This window comes from Saimiri boliviensis, chromosome 1, assembly GCF_048565385.1.
Source record: "Saimiri boliviensis isolate mSaiBol1 chromosome 1, mSaiBol1.pri, whole genome shotgun sequence".
Lineage (NCBI taxonomy): Eukaryota > Metazoa > Chordata > Mammalia > Primates > Cebidae > Saimiri > Saimiri boliviensis.
In genome coordinates, this window is record NC_133449.1 from 39,035,494 (window position 1) to 39,055,757 (window position 20,264).

General features: G+C 38.3%; 1 protein-coding gene and 1 long non-coding RNA gene across 6 annotated transcripts in view; both read right to left on the reverse strand.

Annotated features, from left to right (window-relative positions):
* The window catches only part of MAP4K3 (mitogen-activated protein kinase kinase kinase kinase 3), a 192,138-nt gene that overhangs the window by 171,433 nt on the left and 441 nt on the right, over positions 1-20,264 (reverse strand). Inside the window, exon 1 of one of the 5 annotated variants that reach the window (XM_074396227.1) lies at positions 20,057-20,212. The exons of the other annotated variants lie outside the window; for them this stretch is intronic. The gene's annotated coding sequence lies outside the window, so the exon portion shown is untranslated. Of the gene's footprint in view, positions 1-20,056; positions 20,213-20,264 lie in introns of those variants that run through there. 5 annotated transcript variants of the gene reach the window in all.
* LOC141584007 (uncharacterized) lies at positions 1,286-20,063 on the reverse strand. The gene is made up of 2 exons (XR_012516854.1): positions 8,033-20,063; positions 1,286-7,467 (listed from the first exon to the last, which is right to left on the reverse strand). It is a non-coding gene; the product is annotated as an uncharacterized LOC141584007 (long non-coding RNA).

Here is a 20,264-nt window from a genome sequence, read left to right on the forward strand (position 1 = left end):
CCCCACATTCCACCCCCACCACCACCTGCTTACAGATCTCTATTTTCTACTCTGCCTAAATTCTCTTTAAGAGTTTGTACCAATCTAATACTTTGAACCTTGTATGAAAGCCAAGTATTATGTAAAAAATGGAAATTCATTTATCCAAAATTAAACCACCCAACTTCATAGAGAATCTTAAATACTGTCACCAACAATTTTTTGGAGAACTGAGAAGTTCAAGAAGTTATAAGCAACTCCATAAGCCAGACACAAAGGCCCATTAAGTTGGGTATGGTTCACAACCAGATTTTCTTTTCTGTGAAATGACAGTCTGTACTTGTAAAAGCCCAAATTTCTCCTAGATGCTATTTAAATGTTACAGCTCTCAAACAGCTCCAAATGAATGGGCTTCATTTTACAAGTATGTACCACAGCTGAACAAGCATCAGGAGTATTAAAATTTCCTTCAGATTTTTTATGCTTACTGATATGACTTTGTTTTTGTTTCAGCAACAAGGGAAATTTGACATGTTCTGCACTAAAAAAAATGAGAATTCTCAATGCAAAATCCTTTTGCAGGTATTGGCAAACAAGAAGTACAATCTAGCTTCAACTTAATTATTACTTAGAAACAGATTTATGGGATTAAATGCCGCTAAATTTGAGTGGGAAAAAGGAGACAGCCAATTAAAAGAAAGAAAAGTGAAATTATGGTGAAAAGATAAACATACGTATTACTTCAATGAGGATCAATCAAAGTAAGCCACTTTATCAAGTTCCTGTGGTTTTTATATCTCTCCAATCCTTATAAATTAATGTCAGGCAATAACAATCACTTTTGGTGTTCATTAATAGTACTTAATATAAAAATAATTATAGGCCAGGCATGGTGACTCATGTCTGTAATTCCAGCACTTTGGAAGGCCGAGGCAGGTGGATCACATGAGGTCAGGAGTTCAAGACCAGCTTTTTCACATCAAAGTAGAAACATGAAACCCCGTCTCTACTAAAAATGCAAAAACTAGCTAGGTGTGGTTGCAGGAACCTGCAATCCCAGCAACTTGGGAGGCTGAGGAAGGAAAATTATTGAACCTAGGAGGTAGAGGTTGCAGTGAGCCAAGATTGTGTCATCACACTCCAGCCTAGGTGACAGAGCAAGACTGTCTCAAAAAAAAAAAAAAAGACCGGGCATGTTGGCTCACACAACTGTAATCCCAGCATTTGGGAGGCTAAAGTGGGCAGATCACCTGAGGTCAGGAGTTCCAGATCAGCCTGGCCAATATGGTGAAACCCTGTGTCTACTAAAAAAAAAAAAAAAAAAAAAAATTAGCGAGGCATGGTGGCATGTACCTATAAACCCAGCTACTCAGGAGGCTGAGGCAGGGAGAACTGCTTGAACGTGGGAGGCAAAAATTGCAGTGTACTGAGACTACACCACTGTATTCCAGCCTAGGTGACACAGTGAGACTCCGTCTCAGGGAGTAGGGGGAGATTATAATCAATAACATTTAGAAGAATAAATTCCCTCTAACACTATCTTGTTTCTGATTATAGACTCAAATACTCAAATATGAGTCGTACTGTCTGTTTAACTCATTGAATTATATGGTAAATTGTATAGTATACCAATTATATCTCAATAAAACTGTCAAAAAATTTAAGTCAGATGCTGGGGAGGGTGGAGTTAGGGGAGCTGTCCTGTTCGAAAACAAAACTTCAAAATAACTAACCTTCTACATGAGCTTACCAATTAAACCAAATGCTAAGCAGGCTCTGGTAAAACAGAATAGATAAGATGTTTCTGGCATGTTAATAAAGAAATTCCTTCAACTAATTTGGCTCTTGACTTGATCGGCAGCCAACAAAACGCCTTTGCTAACTGCAATTCTGACCCACTCCTTTCCCCTCTGTACAAGAGACATATGTGAAGAGGGTGACAACCACATGCTTCTACCAGAAGAAAAAATTAATCTGGCAATCTTCATGGAATGGTTTAAGGAGGGCAGAAAAAAAAAAGATTCCAGAAGATTTTTTAAAAGCATGAACTACTTTCCTCATAGGCACAATCTCTTCAACCAGAAGAAAGCAAGCATTCTTCTTCTTTAGTGAGGATACAGTTCCATTTCTGTAAGTTTGTCTTTTTAAAGAAATTTACTCTTTTCTAACCACTGTCCCCTCTCATATCCAGAGGGGTACTTCGGGGATTTTTCTGAGATCACTGAATGCTCTCCTTCCTTTGCATAAAAAATAATATTTTAAAAAATGATAACCAACACCACCATGTTTTCACACACCTATTTTTGGCAGTAGAGCCGAATGTACAGACTCTGGAGGCAGACTGGGTTCCACTGCTAGCTCTGCCATTTACTAGCTGTGGACCCTTGGGAAAAAACCACATAAGCTCTCTGGGCCCCTCTCTTCTCATTTGTAAAACAGAGATAAGTAAAGTTCCTATATCATAGCATAGATTAGAACTAAAATTGGTTGTTACATGTAAAAGTTGACAGAATATGCTTAGCACATAGTAAGTGGTATATAATAATAATAATAATTATTATTATTATTATTTTTGAGATGGAGCTTCTCTCTGTTGCCCAGGCTGGAGGGCAATGGTGAGATCTCAGCTCACTGCAACCTTCCCCTCCTGGTTTCAGGGGATTCTCCTGCCTCAGCTTCCCAAGTAGCTGAGATTACAGTGGCTGCCACAATGCCCAGCTAATTTTTGTATATTTAGTAGAGACAGGTTTCACCATGTTGACCACACTGGTCTTGAACTCCTATTCTCAGGTGATCCACCTGCCTCGGCCTCCCAAAGTGCTGGGATTACAGGTGTAAACCACAGCAGCCGGTCAATTACCATTATTTCAAAGAGTTAATGAGTAACTTTAAAATACAAGAAGAGTTTGGCTGGTCAACTTGTAACACAAGAGTTGTGAAAATTTCTAAAAAGCTATACAGATATACTGAAATTGAGCAAATTTTGGATGTAAATGGTTATCAGACAGTGAAAGTCAGGTTTCTTACTACCGGAATAGGAAGCTATAGATAAGCAATGGGGGAAGGCTAGAACAAACCATGTGATGCTCGATTAGATAAAGAGACATCAGTATGAACTCAGGTTTAGCTTAAAATGGATAAAGATGGAGAGACACTAAAACAATTACAGATATGTATATATACATGGTTCAGTAGTATATACATGTATTTCCTAGCTTCATCTACTGAGAAAGATCCTAGCAGTAATGACATGCCAACAGCAAACATACTCAGACTCAGATTTTGGTATCTAATACCATTCTCTAATAAATGGAACCAGGGCTCCTTGGAAAAATGTCCGATTATCAGACTAGGGCAGAGAACATATAAGATGAGCCTGAAGCATCTTGCAGTGCCAGAAAGTAAGTCTTAAAAACAAAATGATGGAGACCTATCGAAGGGACACAGAAAAGAGCCTGAAAGAGTTCCCAATGGCTAACCTGGAGCAATATGGGCAAGAAAATAAATCATGGAGTACTGGATCATAACCCAAAGTATAAAATAAATATCCACAAATCCATACTAATATAAAATAACTGAATAAATAAATACATGAGAGCAAAGACATAAATCTCTACAGAAAAATTTCAGGTAATTTATGAAGCTACTCCCTTCCTCAATGAGGTGAAGTTTAACTTCTTACCTCTTGAGTGTGGGGCTGTGTTTAGTGACTTGCTTCCAAAGAGTACAAAAACAGAAGCATAGGGAAAAGTAGCTTTACAGTGCAGAAACCTGGTCAACTACAACAGCCAGGTGATCAAAGTTAACATTGCCGGTGATAAGTTATGTCAACAGCATGCATACTTCATTCTCCCTAGAATCTATAAGCCCAATCTAACCATGAGAAAAAACCATCAAAAAACCGTAAATTTAGAAACACTCTACAAAATACCTGACAAGCAGTCTTTAAAAGTATCCAAGTTATCAAAAACCCAAAAGTCTGAGAAGCTGTCATACACCAGAAAATTCTGCTTAAGGAGACATAGTGACTAAATAGAATATGGTATCCTGGATGGAATCCTGAGACAGAAAGAGGCGTTAGAGAAAAACTAGTGAAATCCAAATAGACAGTGGAGCTTAGTTAACAGTCATGTTCTGATACTGGTCCTCAGTTGTGCCAAATGTACCATGGTAACATGTTTTAAAAAAAAGGAAACTGGGTTATGAGTCTTTGTGACTTTTATAAATTCAAAAGTATTCTAAATAAAGATTATTTTTTTAAAAAAATTATATAGTAAGTCAAACATTTTAAATGATGTTTTAAGTAGTATGACTTTAAAAAGATAAGCTTAAACAAAAAGGTATTTCTCGTCCAAAACAACTAATCTTATCATGTATTAATAAGTGAATACTTTCTACAAAAAATGGTGTTTAAAAAAAAAAAAAACTAGATCCCTTTACTGCCATATAAAATAAGATTAGATTACGGACTTTTCTTCTAAAGCCCACCAAAATAAGCTAAATTATATTTTAAAAATACATTGTCTAAAATCTTATAAAACCGTTTTAGATTTCACTTTATATTATTTTCTATAAAAAGCAATGTTGGCCGGGCGCGGTGGCTCAAGCCTGTAATCCCAGCACTTTGGGAGGCCGAGGCGGGTGGATCATGAGGTCAAGAGATCGAGACCATCCTGGTCAACATGGTGAAACCCCGTCTCTAATAAAAATACAAAAAATCAGCTGCGCATGGTGGCGCGTGCCTGTAGTCCCAGCTACTCAGGAGGCTGAGGCAAGAGAATTGCCTGAACCCGGGAGGCGGAGGTTGCGGTGAGCCGAGATCGCGCCATTGCACTCCAGCCTGGGTAACAAGAGCGAAACTCCGTCTCAAAAAAAAAAAAAAAAAAAAAAAAAAAAGCAATGTTACATTGTAGAAATATTCTCTACATTCCAATTAAAATATTGCATCATAGCATGATAGAAACAGCTAAAGAAATTCAATACAAACAATACAAACCTCCTATAAAAATAGCAACTCTGCCCAGTAATTAACAGAAACCTCCAATTTTGGTTTTTGAAAGAAAATAAAGTTTGTCAAACCTCATGTGAACAGTTTACTGGGGGAAATAAACCTCAACATTCCAAATCAAAACATCTTCTATGATTAGCAGACCCTAGTAGTATTACTGAATTAACATCACAGCACTAACCAGAAATAAGAGACCCCGAAAGAAAAATCCCAACATGATTATTATAAAATAAAAATGACAAATTTATTATTGTTCAAGCTGAATGGCATTGAAAAAGTAAACCTAACTGTGTGTGGCCTGTTTCTGCCAAAGGCTTTATATTCTCTACTCAATGTTTTTTGAAGGTTTGGAGTTTGTGGTTTTATTTACAGGAGAGATGGTGGAGCACAGGACAGGGACAGGTATGGAAAAGAGAAAGATGAAAAAGTTTTAGTAATGACATATCCCATCTGAGTTTCCTATCACTTTGCACTTTCAAAGCTTTCTTCTTTCCACCGTGTCACCTCCTGAGAATGAAATGGAGGAAGAGGAGTATTAAGCCCCTGGCCTAGGGTCACAGAGAGATTTTAAGTCACTTACACCTCTGAGGCACTGAAAAAAATACAGGAATCCAAAAAGGGCTTTTAAGGATGCACAGGTGTTGAAAGGAAATCATGGGTAATCAATCTCTCACTACTCTTATCTACTCCATTATTCTTAGCCAGTTTCAACTGGGAAATAAGTCAGTAACTTAAAACACCAAAACCAAAGACTGTAACTTCCGTATACATGTGCACTTACAGCATAGGTGCTTTATATTTTATTTCATTTATTGGCTCAAGTAACACTATTCAAAGGAAAAACTGAAACCATGAGTCATGAATTCTTTTTTGTTTGTTTGTTTGTTTAAAGACAGAGTCTCACTGTATTGCCTAAGCTGGAGTGCAGCGTTGTAATCATAGCTTTGCTTGCAGCAGCCTTGAACTTCTGGGCTCAAGTGATCCTCCTGCCTCAGCCTCCCAAGTAGCTGGTGCCTGGCTCTCTTTTTTTTTAGGAGATGGGAGTCTAGCTATGTTGCCCAGGCTGGTCTTGAACTCCTGGTTTCAAGCAATCCTTGTACCTCAGCATCCTGAAGTGCTGGAATTACAAGCATGAGCAATCATGACCAGCCACCATGTATTTCTCAAATATTAAAAGTGAGGAAGAAGTTAGAGAACTGCTATTATTCCTTTGAAAACTCGGGCAAAAGATGTCTCTTTCCTTGACACTCCCATCACGGAGTATTTCTTATTCTCAGGTGTCTACTATCCTTCTTGATGCTCATCTGTAACTCCACAGAAGTGGGTGGAAGCGGAAGAGGAGACAACAATTTCCTTCTTGAAGATATTACACCTCAAACAATCTGTCCGAAATCTAACTCCACATCTTGCTTCATTCAACGTTCCCATCTCTTCGGGTCATCTATGCCCCCAATTTCCCATGTCATTAATTTAATCCACATCATTACCATTCACTCCTAACTGGTATACCATCTTCCATATAATCTGAAATATCAGATGAAGGACTAACTGTACACTCTCCACTACATCCATCCCTCACAGGACTAAGAAGTTGTCCCTGCCATCAAGTAGCTCACTATCTACTCTGTTCATCAAACACCTCAATTGGTTCCATTATTTCTATTGCATTTAATTTATGACCCGGAGACAGTTTCTCAAGACATATTCTGGTCTCACCTACCTTTCTACAACAAAACACAGTGACTTCAAGGCATGGGGTCTAGAGGTAAGACTGCCTAAATTCAATCCTGGTTTCACCACTTACTAGATTTACTGACTTGGGGCTTTTTTGTGTGTGTAGAGACAGGGTTTTGCCACATTGCCCACCCTGGTCTTGAATTCCTGGGCTCAAGTAATCCACTCACCTAGGCCTCCCAAAGTGTTAGTATTACAGGAGTGAGCCACTGCACCTGACCTGGGCCTATTCTTGACCTTTCTTTTTATGTCTCAGTTCCTGTATCTGTAAAATGGAAATAACAACAATAACTACTTTGTAAGGTTGTGAAGAGGATTAAAATGAGAATACCTATAAAGTGCTTAAATAAAATTGAGGCCTAATACATAGTACGTACTCTATAAATGGCATCTGCTATGATAATATTGTTATTAATATCTAATATTCCACACTGTTCTCCGATAAAAATCATTTGATGTAGTTCGGCTTGATTCCTGCGTGATCTCTTCTTCCTTATTCCTCCTCCTACCAAGTCTTCATTCTTCAATATTCACCTCAACTACGATGCCCTTCCACTTTATCTATTTAAACCCAAACAACCCAAACTTTCGCTCTATCTCTTCTAAAAAGCCTTTATTTGGCCATGAGCTGCAATTTTTCGGATCTTCTGAACTTTTATTGGGAATCACATAATAATCACAAAATACACCATATTACTTAATGCTATAATTACTCAGTACTAGTTCCCTATCTAGTCTGCCACCACCTTGAGAAGATGGATTACATTCTGTTCATCCTCTGTGCTAGCCATGGTACACAGCTCACCATGGGTGCTCAATCAATACTCCTGAGAAAAACACTAAGAGAAAGATAGAAATGATATAGTACTAGAAGAAAGTAGTATGATCAAACTCCTTGACAACAGACCACAGACAATGTTACCATTTCCTCCTACCTTCTCAATCATTTGTAATTAGGATGTTTTGCCAACTACTCTTTCTGAACAGCAATTATACCCTGCTAACTAGACTCAATAGCCTTCTCCCAGTCCTTGTATCTCCCCTACTTCTCTGCTAAATATCTAACTCCAAATTACAATCCCAAACTCCAAACTCCTGGTGTTTGGAAACAGAAGACCATGTAGAGACACCAGGAGAAAATAGCCAACTATAAGTCAAAGAGAGAGGCCTCAGAAAAACCAACTCAACATATTGCAACCTTGATCTCAGATTTCTAGCCTCCAGAGCTGTGTACCATGGCTGGCACAGAGGATGAACAGAATGTAATCCATCTTCTCAAGATGGTGGCAGACTAGATATGTCAACCAATACATGTAGAAGAAATTAATGGAGTTAGGAAATCATTATTTGGCAACCCTTATACTAATAATTGAAGTACAAATCACGGATGTTAAAATTAATGGGTATAAGTCTGATGAGGAACAAAATATTATATAGTCTCAAAGTATCTCCCCATAATTTACTTATTAATTATAAAAGGAAGAAATAATAACCTGATAATGAAGAAACTTGGCACACCCATGTTAACCAAATAATCAAAGTCAACATTAATAAGGGGACTAATCAACATCATGTTCTTCCTGATATGATTCACTGAAGAAACACATCACTATAAATTTCTGCCAAAAAATGTGTAACATGAATTTAAACAAAAGGAAACACCAAACGTACCCCAAATGGGGACATTCTACAAAATAAATGATGTATACTACTCAAAAACACAGGTGTCTAAAAATACAAAGAAAGGCTGAAAAACTCTTCTAGATTAAGAGACGAAAGAGTCTTATAAACTAAAAATAGCGCATGATTCTCCTAGATTGACTGATTTCTGGGAAAATGCTATAATAGACATTACTGGGACCACTGAAATTTCAATAAGGTCTGTAGATCAAATAACAGTATTGTATTAATATCAAAATTTCCTGATTTCGATAATTTATTACAGTTTAAATAAATGTCTTTGATTTTGAGACTACCCATCAGAGTGTTTAAGGGTAAAAGAGTTTGAAGTTTGCAACTTACTCTCAAATGGTTCAGGAAAAATAAATATGTATATATACAGAGAAAAAGTGATAAATGTAGTGAAGTATTAGCCACTGGTGAATCTTGGAAAGGGTGTATGACAGTTATTTTACTTTTATTATTCTCTCATTTTTTGCAATTATACTGTGAATTCAAATTATTTTTTAATAAGTAAACGTTTTTTAAAAATGGAAGTTTCAAACAGCAGATTAGACAGACACAATTAAAGATAATAAAGTTATGAACCAAAACACAAGACACAGAATAGTTAGAAAAATCGAGACAGCGGAGGGGAGAGGGTGGTGGTGGTGGGGAGGGATAACATGGGGAGAAATGCCAGATATAGTATGCACCTAAAGTTAAATAAATTTTAAAAATAATAATTAAAAAAAAGAATTAGAAAAATCATAAGAAGACATGGAGAACTATAACAAAGTTAAAGAATACAATAGGAGCTCTAAAGAGAAACAAGAGATAGCGGAAGAAAAGATATCAAAGATATTGTAGTGCACAATTTTCCAGGACTGACGAAATATGCTACTCTTCAGATTAAAGAAAAATAAATATTTTTATTAAAATCCACACATAACATTGTGAAATTGTACATACCAGAATCAAAGAAAAAAAATCTTAAAAGTTAAATAGGGAGGAAAAAGTAAGATTAGCTACAAGGAACAATAATTATATTGACAACAAGACTACTCAGCAGCACAACAGGTAACCAGAAGACAACAAAATATCTTCCAAGTGCTGAGAAAAAACAACTGTCAACCTAGATAGAATTGTATATTCCACTACACTATGATTTAAAAGTACAGACAAAATAAAGACAATTGGAAAGGGGGAGAGGAAGACAGAGTTTACCTTATACAGTTCCTCACTTAAAAAGAAAAGAAAGAAAGAAAAAAATCCTACCAAATACTGCTTCAAGAGTAAAGAAAACTGAACCCAGAATGAAGGAATATAATGTCAGAAGAAACAGTGAGCAAAGAAGTTGAAAACTCCTACAGGTAAAAGCACTGTATGTATAAAATGATAAAAACTCGACTGGGACATTTAAGGACAGCAGAACCAAAGAGACAATACAGAACAGGAAGGTGGTGAATGAAATTAAGCCTACTAAAATCCACACATCGACCAGAAAGAGAACAGGGAAAGATCAGTTAACTTTGGACTAATTACACATGTTGAAATTTTAACAGTAACCACCAAAAGCATAAAAGTAAAATCCTAACTTTTAAATCAATAGAGATGAAAGGGAAGAAATAAATCTTAACTGAATACCATCTAAATAGCTACCCAAGCAAGTTAGAGAGAAAAGAAATTTGAAATGAATTTGAAAAATACTACATTGTAGGTGAAGTGAGTTTTAAAGTCTTCAACTGGCATTCATTTATCCGTATCTTGTATATGTGAAACATTATCTACCACATTTCCCAGTATGTCTCCTTAGAATAGTTGTCTTATTATTTCTTTGTCCTCTTAGGTCCCACAGCAGTATTTTTAACCCATATTTACTATTTTGGATTGACTTCACAGTTTTCTACAACTGCAAATCCAATTTTTCTTCAAGTCCCAAGTCAAGATTCGTTCTTCTAGGAAGTCAACTCATCTTTCGCTTAAATTAAAATTTCTATAGTATTTACAGTTTTATTGTTTTTTCTAATTGTTAAAATAGTGCCTCAGATGTGTTCCTTAGATGTTCTATTTATGTAGATTTTGTTTCCTTATATCAGAGCTTAAGTTCCTCAAGATAATAATGTTTTTAGGATCTCCTAAGCAATCTAGCAGTGTTGTTTATTTTTCACTTAAGGATGAAGTAAACCTTAAGTGTAGTATTTTCCTTTAATAAGTTCAAAAGATAGGAGTTTTGCAAAATACACATAAATACTTACCTCTCACATATAAAAGTAAACCAAGTTTATAAGGGCTTTGTTATAATCTTTGCATACACAGAAAAACTGGTTGTCTTTTTAAATAGTCACTTACCCTGTCTTCCTTTCATTTTTGCCAAATTTTATTAAAAGTAGTCCACAGCCAGGCACAGTGGCTCACGCCTGTAATCCCAGAACTTTGGGAGGCCAAGGCAGGTGGATCACAAGGTCAAGACTTCAGGACCAATTTGGCCAACATGGTGAAACCCTGTCTCTACTTAGAATACAAAAATTAGCCAGGCGTGGTGGCACATGTCTGTAATCCCAGCTACTCGGGAGGCTGAGACAGGGGAATTGCTCGTATCTGGGAGGTGGAGGTTGCAGTGAGCCAAGACTGCATCACTGCACTCCAGCCTGGGCAACAGTGCAAGACTGCATCTGGAAAAAAATAAAATAAATAAAAGGACATATGCTCAGGGTTTAAAATGAATAAGATTAAGCCAAAGGAAGTCAGAAACCACTAGTACAGTGATAATTTTCATAAAAACTGAAAATATGGCTAATTTTATAATTACTATGCAATCTTGGAGTTTTCCATAGTTATGTTTCACCACGATATTAGTAGGAAAAGCCAGGGAAAACATTTATGAATTAAAATAAAGCAGCATATTGATGAGATAAAGATCATCTAAATAAATGTAAAGATATACCATCTTCATAGATCAGAAGATTCAGTGCATTTAAGATCTCAATTCTCCACTAACTGAGTGACAGATCCCACATAATCCCAGCAGACTGTGTATATGATAAAATATCACAAAATTATATACAAAGATATAAAAAAAATGGCAGGGCCCAGTGGCTCAAGCCTGTAATCCCAGCACTTTGGGAGGCCGAGGCGGGTAAATCACGAGGTCAAGAGATCGAGACCATCCTGGTCAACATGGTGAAACCCCGTCTCTACTAAAAATACAAAACATTAGCGGGGCATGGTGGTGCGTGCCTGTAATCCCAACTACTCAGGAGGTTGAGGCAGGAGAATTGCCTGAACCCAGGAGGCGGAGATTGTGGTGAGCCGAGATAGCGCCATTGCACTCCAGCCTGGGTAACAAGAGTGAAACTCCATCTCAAAAAAAAAAAAAAAAAAAAGAAAAAGACATAAAAAAATGAATACATGCAAAAACTGATGAAATCTGACTAAGGCTTAGTTAACTGTATTGTGCCAATTAATTTCCTCATTTTGATAATGCACTGTAGGTATATAAAGATACCACCACTGGTGGAAGCTGGGTGTTGGGATGTGAGACCTCTTTTTTTTTTTTCTTTTTTTTTTTTGAGACGGAGTTTCACTCTTGTTACCCAGGCTGGAGTGCAATGGCACGATCTCGGCTCACCGCAACCTCCGCCTCCTGGGTTCAGGCGATTCTCCTGCCTCAGCCTCCTGAGTAGCTGGGATTACAGGCACGTGCCACCATGCCCAGCTAATTTTTCGTATTTTTAGTAGAGACGGGGTTTCACCATGTTGACCAGGATGGTCTCGATCTCTCGACCTCGTGATCCACCCGCCTCGGCCTCCCAAAGTGCTGGGATTACAAGCTTGAGCCACCACGCCCGGCCTGTGAGACCTCTTTTACTCTTTCTGCAATGAATTTACGATTGCTTATCTCAAAACTTAAAGTTAAAACAAAATCCCAGTAGGCTTTTATATTTAACTTGAAAAGCTGATTCAAAAATTGGTATGGAAAAACAAAGGACTTAGAATAAATAATACCATTTTGAAAAGGTAGAACAGAATCGGAGGACTCACTCTGCCTAATTTCAAGACTTTCTACAAAGCTACAGTAAACAAGACAATGAGGTATTGGTGAAAGTACAGATATACAGCTCAAAAGAACAAGAGTCCAGAATACACTCACATGTTTACTGTCAAGTGATTGTCATCAAGAGTGCTGGGGCAATTCATTCATGATTCATTTACACAAAGTTCTAAAAGAGCTTTCATGGTGACAGAAATGGGCACGGTAATTGTGGGTGGGTGGTATTTATGACTGGCTGGGAAGGGGCATGTATTAATCTGTTCTCATGCTGCTAATAAAGACATGCATAAGACTGGGTAACTTATAATGGAAAGAGGTTTAATTGACTCTCAATCCCACTGGCTGGGGAGGCCTTACAATCATGGTGTAGGTTGGCATACAGGCAATGAAGAGAAGATTCTTTGAGCAAGGGAAGGTAGATGATATACACAGAAAGAACTTTTATAATCTCAAGTTTTAAGAGCTTAAACAAAATAAATGTCTTATTTGAACACATCTAAATTTATGGCCCAATTTAAAAATCTTCTACAGAGTTTAAGGGCTAAGGTAGGCAGTACATTACTACATCAGGAAACCAAACCTATCATCAGGTTAAGGCAATTGGAACTCAGAAACGTGGCATCTTCCAGATCAAAAAAAGACTGTAAAAAAAAAAACCCAAAAAAACTCTAAAGCAGAAAAGTAACACAATTTCTGTACACATAAAGGTGGTATGAAAAAATAAATAAAAATAAAACATGATTTCATCTCTTGAATCAAAAGCCTTTTTTGTATTGGTGAAGAAAGTCCTCTTCCTAAAAGGGCTTTGTATTAAAAAATAATAATAAAAAAAGTAAAAGTCATATATGATAGCCTACTGATAGATTCACTAGTCAGTCACTAGGGGTCTTTAGTTCAAAATGACAGAGTATCTTCACATGCATATAACAGTTATGAACATTCCTTAATATGCCAAAGATACATTAAGCCTACCGATTTTAGATTTAAGACCTAATAATAATCCACTACATTTAATGCATTCAGTATCCACTATTCCCAGAACTCTAAGTCAAGCCCAATGCCACCTCCTCTGCAAGGCCTGCTCTGATTTCTCCCAGTCAGAAACAACCATCTCCTTTCTCTAAATCCACACAGTTATGGTTTGTTCCTCTCACGTTGGTTCATTTATTCATTCCACAAACATGCATTAAGAATCTAATATGGGTAGCTACTGGAGAGACAGCAATGAACAAAGCCAAATCACCAGTTTCCTAGATGTACACTCTAGTGGGGAGAGACAGGCAATAAACAAATAAACATGCGATGATACATGCCATAATGAAAAGGTAAGGAGCCAAACTGAATTTTTCGTGAAGCTAACAAAACTTAAAGTTCAGGCCCCTTCACTTGCATGGCCCTCTGTGAGTGCTGAGAGTTGCTGGGACATGTAGGGTATTCCAGGTGGAGACAGAGAGCCAGAAGACATTTTTTTGTGAGCATATCTGATTAAACGCCTAAAGAAATATCAGAAGAAAGGGACCTAAGGTTATAGTATTTTGTTGGGATATCTTTTCTCATTCTAAAGATTCACTTGCATACCTTTTGAAAAAAATTCTAGATTTTTTTTTTTAATGAGGGTCCTCAAAACTGCATAAACTTCAGGTCCCATAAAACCTGGATCCATCCCTGATTTGTATCCTTGAACGTGGTGGGAAAAGTGCTGTTTTTTGTAGGGTGGTAAGGAACAGCCTTGTTAAAAGGTGGCATTTGAGCTGAGCCTTTAAAGGAAGAAGCAAACCAAACAGATACTGGGGGAGAAGAGTAGATTTTAGGCATAGACAGCAAGCTAAAAACCCTGAGGCAGAGCATGAGGAATAGAGTAGGTTAGAAGGACAGTAGTAGAAGAAATATATAATAACAAATACTACTAGACACTAATAGCAATTAACAATGACTACACTATTATGTGTCAGGTACTGTCCCAAGCACTTTTCTAAGCAACTCCATTTTACAACTGAGGAAACTGAGACTGACAGAGAGGGATTAAGTAATTGGCCCAAGGACAAAGGCTAGTGGGTGGTGAAACTAGGCAGCCTGGCTCCAGAACTCTGTTCTCAAATCACTATGCTGTGCTACAGAAAGACTAGATGTGCAATTATGGAGTATCTAGAGAATCTCTCAGCCAGCAAGAGATTTACTATGATATAAATGAGAAAACCAATAAGATTTTGATCTCAAACTATGATAGCTAATAGCAGGTACACATTTTATGTTCCCTATAAATACCAAGTACCAAGTCTTGTCATTTCTGCTACTCTATTCACAGTTCCTAACACATTTCCTCTCATGCTACACAGCTCAATGTATGGTGGCTATTCAATGTACTCTCATGAGAGAACTTAATATTCATTTTCAATACAAAATGATGCATTAGATATGTTTCACAAATAAATACATATACAGATCAAAGGTTGGAGGTAAGTACCTCCTTTAGGAAATCAGATCTGTATCAAAGTCAGATAACCTGTTTGTTTGCTTTTCAAACATTCTAGCAAAATTACTCCCTTGTTACTTTTCATCTCAAACAGCTACTGATGATAGGAAATTCCACTTTAATCAACTTTAAATGATCTTTCTGAAGTTTACGGTCATTTCTTCTGGTCTCTCTAGACTCCATCCTAAATGGAAGTAAATAAAAGTGAGCATAACTTCAAATAATGTTTGAGCTTCCTTTAAATTTTCTTTTCTAAATGCTTAAGGTCTTCATCAGTTAGGTTTATGAATTGAGTTTTGTGGGAGGCCGAGGCGGGTGGATCACGAGGTCAAGAGATCGAGACCATCCTGGTCAACATGGTGAAACCCCGTCTCTACTAAAAATACAAAAAATTAGCTGGGCATGGTGGCGCATGCCTGTAATCCCAGCTACTCAGGAGGCTGAGGCAGGAGAATTGCCTGAACCCGGGAGGCGGAGGTTGCGGTGAGCCGAGATCGCGCCATTGCACTCCAGCCTGGGTAACAAGAGCGAAACTCCGTCTCCCAAAAAAAAAAAAAAGAATTGAGTTTTGGCCGGGCGCGGTGGCTCAAGCCTGTAATCCCAGCACTTTGGGAGGCCGAGGTGGCTGGATCAGGAGGTCGAGAGATCGAGACCATCCTGGTCAACATGGTGAAACCCCGTCTCTACTAAAAATACAAAAAATTAGCTGGGAATGGTGGCACGTGCCTGTAATCCCAGCTACTCAGGAGGCTGAGGCAGGAGAATTGCTTGAACCCAGGAGGCGGAGGTCGCGGTGAGCCGAGATCACGCCATTGCACTCCAGCCTGGGTAACAAGAGCGAAACTCCGTCTCAAAAAAAAAAAGAATTGAGTTTTCCAGAAAGCTTCTCACAAATGCTAATTATAATGGAAGAATTAGTCTTTGATAATATTAAGTAAAACACCTTGAAAAATGCCTAATTACAAATAAACGAACACATAATTCTCTAAATGCATACAAATTGGTTTCCTGATTTTACTGCCCAATCCTCACCTTTTTTCCTGCCAGCTTTCAGAGACACTTAAATCTATTTACATAGACTACCATGTGAATGCTACCTGGAAGCTTAGCAACACTGCAGCCTGTGCTTCAGAGCGAATGGCTTCCAAACACATAGATAAAACAAATCAGTATCAGCCTTTCAAAGCATGTTCTTCAAGACACTAAGACTAAGGACAAGCAATATGTATTAAAGAGAAAAAGAATCTCATAGCTTTTCTCATCAAGGGCCTATGATGGTGATACTACCTTGACAACAAAACAGCTCTGACAGGTTGATTCCACAAGGTCACAGAGCTAATAAATCCCAGATTGTCCACATCCTCATTCAGTGCCTTTTAACTCCACCATGCCACCGTTAAGTACAATAAATATGTTATTACACTAAGTAGGAAACTGTTTTCAAAATAAAAATCTCCACCAATTTCCAAGAATGACTATAATCAGGTCTCTTATTACTAAAGTAAAGTTTACCAGGTTTCTTTACCATAGGACTTCTCAGTATTTAACCTACTCATAGTATGGCTTTTCCTGAAGCACCCCAACCACACTTTGGAAAAATGCCTGTGTACAGAATTTGGCTAATGCCTAAAAAGTCCAGTCTGGAAGTCACTAAAGATGACTCTAAGGCTTAAAGTCTAGTCTTTGTGTTTGTAGTCTTGGATAGACAGGCTAAGAATAGTTCACAGGGACCAGACTAAAACCATAAGAGTAGGTAAGATATTTCCTTAAATACCATATTAAAACTATTCCTTCAAAACCTCTTTTGCCTTATCCTACCTCCAGCTTTACTATCTCCTGCTTCTTTCTCGCAATGTATCTAGAAAAACATAAGGACATAAAGACTTAAAGGGTAGTAATAATAAAAATTAAGTTGGAAAACTGCCTGAGAAAAGATGGCACAATGCATGTGAAAATCATATTAAATGTTGATCATGTGATCTATTATAACAGAACTATCGAATTTCCCCAAGAAAACTTTTTCAAATGGCAAACCCTATGGATTTTTTCTTTTCATTTTATTGGATCATGAAGCTCTTAAGAATGCAATGAATACCATAAGCCATCTTCACAGAAAAACACAAACACATATAACATTAAGCCTATTAACTTCAGAGCACTTTATGGGCCTCCTGAGGCCCAACCAAAGAGCTCTAGTTGTCAGCTCCTAGGTCCCTAGGTAACCTAAGCTGCAGATACTTCATGACAGATAAAGCCTGCAGTTACAGGACACTTACAAGATACGACTTTTTTAAGACAGTGCAGATAAGATGTATATACGCACTGGCCTGAAAAAAATAAAAATAACTTAATTACTGAGTAAAATTTTAGTCATTTATCCAAGACCAAAAGCAGAAGGGCCTATGATGGGAACACTACCTCCAGAACAAAACAGCTCTGAGAGGTTGATTCCACAAGCACAGAGTTAATAAAGCCCAGATTGTCCACATTCTCATTCAGTGCCTTTTAACTACACCATGCCACCTTAAGTACATGTTATACTGAGTAGAAAACCGTTTTCAAAATAAAAATCTCCACCAACCTTCCAAGAATAACTATAATCAGGTCTCTTATTTATTTAATCCAATCATTCCATTTTTACCACCTAAATGCTGACAAATTAGGAAATACATATATATATATAGGCTTTTGAAACCAATGTACTTCTCTAATGCAATTAATTTGTATAAATAAAAAAATCTAAAACAGCAAAACAACAAAAATATGTAACTTTATAGCATAAATTTGATTATAGACAAAAATACAAATAAAAGGGGGATCTGATGCCAAAAACTACATGAAGTTTCTCTGCTTTAGTCACTGGTATTGGAAGAGTCTAGCTGGCAGGGACCAAGCATCTTTTTATCTGATGTCCACTTGGCAGACGACAAAAACAGTGAAGCCTGGTGGCACAGCAGGAGTTAGGTATTCCAACTACTACTTAAAGATCTACTTAAAGATTCCAACTACTACTTAACTCAGAACGTGGCTACAACTCAAATGCTAAACTGTGTCTCTCAGTTTTTCCACTGAAAATGTAATACATTATCTGCCCATCTCTTGTCTTTAGAGAGGCAGTCCTATCTATTGGTTAAGAATACAGTCTCTAACTGGTTCAGATTTTGGCTTTACCACCTACCAACTTTGGCAAGTTAATCTCCTTGTGCCTCAGTTTATTCAACTGCAAAACGGAGTTAACAACAGTACCTATCTCACAGGTTTGCTGTTTAGAAAAATCTTACAGTGTCTGGTAAGTAACAAGCATTCCATAAACAACAGCTAGTATTATCATTATTTAAACGAATGAAAAGATTAATCAACTTACTATACTTCTATTACACAGGAAATTACAGGCCCTAATTTTTTTATTTTTTAATCATGTGGCTTAACTACTGTTTTTTCTAAAATATAGTAAGTACACAGCCAATTATTCCTGCAAAAAATTTACTGTATACCCTGCCACCTAAAACTTATACATTCATCAAGTTTTAGTTAACTTTTCATCGGAATATAAGTGAACTTGCCCAACCAGCCATAAGCGACTTGCATCCATCCACTTCTACTTTCACAGTCATCACCATATGCCTTAACACCATTATTCCTTACCTTGACTACCACAATGGCCTCCCAACTGCTCTTCCCCTCCATTCCACTCTTCATGCTGTAGTAGGGAGATCTTTTAAAAACCTAAATCTAATTTCACTCCCCTGCTTAAAAACCTGCAGTGGCACCTGACTGTCCTAAAGAAGTCCAATCTCCTAATGATAACTGAGAGGCCTGCAAGATACGTAGGGCCATCCTTCCTCTCTGGGTACTCAGACTATACAGGCCTTCTTTCAAACCGGGCCTCAGAGCCTTCACATATCATGCTCCCATATCTGGCATAATTCTCCCCAGTACACCTCGGATCTCAGCTAAAAGGCGATGAGCCTCTGACAACCCAAACAGAATCAGGTCCTATTACATGCTCTCATAACTCTGATCCTTACACTCTTCTCCTCTGCAGCACAAAATAAAACTGCAATAAGATAATTATTTAAATGGCTGTTTAATACTGTCCTTGTCCAGAAAAAAGGAAACCCCTAGTAAGATTTGGAACCAAGTCTATCGTTTACAGCTAAAACCCCAAGTGCTTACTTGCCCAGTATCTCATACATTGTAGCTGTGCTCAATATACCTGCCTAGTCGAAAAAGTGATGAGATCCATGATAGGGAAAAGCAAATCATCCACAAAACGAGACTAAAGCAGAACATTGGCTGCACTGGATTAAATATGTAAGTTAACATAGGCATTACACTGAAGAGTAAAAACCTATTGCTTAAACATGGGCAAAATAAAGTTAAGACTAAACTTTCCAATGCAAAATTAGGTTTCTTTGTGCATCCTCAGGTGTTATGTGAAACAGGAGGAGTTCAACTTCAGTTACCAGTAAGAAGATACCCAACTAAGTCAAGACTGCTGCCACAGTTGGCACCAACCTCCTCTCTTCTTGGCAGTAACTGCGAGGCCAAGAGTTGAGTTGGCCAGGGAAGAGTGATTTATCCTCCCACATTTAGAAGTGTTCCCTCTACAACAGGAATGCTGTAATGCTAATGGACTTTGAATTCTAACCTTGTCAAACCAGTACCTTCCCTAAGTATTCAAGTCACTTTTTAAAAAAACTTTATATGGCATCGCAGTGCAATCCGACTCAGAGAAAACAAAGTTGCTTTTTCAAAAAAAAAAAAAGAAAAGAAAGAAAGAAAAGAAAAGAAAGCTTTCACACACAAGAAAAGTCATTACTTGGAAAATTAGAAGAAACTGATAGGGGGATGATAAGACGCTAAAGGCTGAGAGCTGCCGATGGAGGATGGAGGTCGCCCAGCATGGTATAACAACTGCCACCAAGGCCTGGTGGGCAGCAGCTCCCAACCTAGAGCCGACAATCCCAGGTCCCTGTGAAGCAGGCAGGTTTGACAACGCCAGACCCCTGCTGTCCGGTTCGTCGCGCTGACCCTGCCAATGCCGCAAACGCCCCAGACCCTCTCCGCACTGCGAGGAGCAGAGTGGCCCGCTCTCGTTCTGCCCTTCCCTGGAAATGCGTGCGAGAGAGGTGGTGGCAAAACTCACGTCCACCGGAGGGCTCCGGCAAGGGCCGAGGAGGTCTCGGGGTGACACATTTGGCCCTTTGTTCACCAAGGCAGCAGAACCCTCGGCGTCCGGGGCTCCTCCTCCCCCACTGCTCCCAGGCGCCAGCGTCTCCCGAGGACAGGCGGCGCGGGCTCCGGCGCCCAGGCTTGGCGGCGGGTCGGGACCCCACGGCCTCGGCGGCGCGCGG